This window comes from Arachis duranensis, chromosome 5, assembly GCF_000817695.3.
Source record: "Arachis duranensis cultivar V14167 chromosome 5, aradu.V14167.gnm2.J7QH, whole genome shotgun sequence".
NCBI classification, from domain to species: domain Eukaryota; kingdom Viridiplantae; phylum Streptophyta; class Magnoliopsida; order Fabales; family Fabaceae; genus Arachis; species Arachis duranensis.
Window position 1 is genome coordinate 54,964,732 of NC_029776.3, and position 1,427 is coordinate 54,966,158.

A 1,427-nucleotide genomic window follows, 5' to 3' on the forward strand; every position below is an offset into this window, starting at 1 on the left:
TTGACAAATTAGACGCAACCACTGCCTTCTTCGCCTTTCGGAATAGCATCATCAAATCCGAAGAGCTCACCATCTCTGAAAGGAAGCCAGGGAAACAATTACATAGCAGATAATGACAATACCGCAACCAATAAAAGAAATTTCTTTATGAGAAAAGAGGTCGGATGCTACCTAGCTCGGAACGGAGAAAAGAAGGATCTCCTAGAAATCTCTTTGTATCCAGGTGAGGAGGCTCCCCCCAATGCTCCTATAAAACACCCACAAAAGCCCTCTCTACTTCATCTAAACTCTCTCAGGGATATTCAAGAACTGCTGGATGTTTCTGCCACCATAAGGGGAAAGTCGGCTCATCGTTTTCGTCCAAAAAGAAGGTGTAGACTTCCTCAATAGCCGGACTTTTAAAAAAAATTATTAAAGTCCCAAAAAGAGTCATCAAACATAGAAAACATTTTTCTACCCTCGGTAGCCCGAAGGAGATTGATAAACCGCTATTTTACGGTTTATCTTATGCTTATTTCAGTAGATTTTACCCATTATTCTCACACTTATTCATGTAAATTGCATGTTTTACATTTTTCTTCCTGATTTTGTGCTATAATTGAAAACATGTTTCTTTGGTCTTAATTTAGCTAATTTTAATCCTCTCTTATTACCATTCGATGCCGTGATATGTTTGCTAAGTGTTTTCATGATTTATGGGGCAGGAATGGCTTAGAGGATGGAAAGGAAGCATGCAAAAGTGGAAGAAATACAAGAAATTGAAGGAATTGCTAAGTTGTCAACCGTGACCTCTTCGTATTCAATTGATCATAACTTGAGTTACCAAGGTCCGAATGAGGTGGTTCTAGTTGCGTTTGAAAGCTAGCATCCAGGGCTTCAAAATGATATAAAATTTGCCATAGTTGCCTTGCTTTTAGGCGACGCGTATGCATGGATAGTACGTGGTGGAGGAAATTGTGATCCTCAAAGTTGGTCTCTTTGTATTTGTATGAAATCAAAAATACCCCAAAGAGATCATGGTGTGATAAATTGGGATCTTAATAATCCCTGGTGTGATCATAACTCCGTTCAACTTAACCAGCAAGTGTACCGGGTCATCCAAGTAATACCTTACGTGAGTAAGGGTCGATCCCACAGAGATTGTTGGTATGAAGCAAGCTATGGTCACCTTGTAGATCTCAGTTAGGCAGATTAAATTGGTTTATGGGTTTTCGAAAATAGAAATAAGAAAATAAATAATAAAAGGGATAGAGTACTCATGCAGCCTCATTGGTGGGAATTTCAGATAAGCGAATGAAGATACTGTATGGCTCAAGGACGCCTGCTCTCCCACTGCTTCAACTCAATCCTTCTTACTCCTTTCCATGGCAAGCTGTATGTAGGGCATCACCGTTGTCAATGGCTACATCCCATCCTCTCAGTGAAAA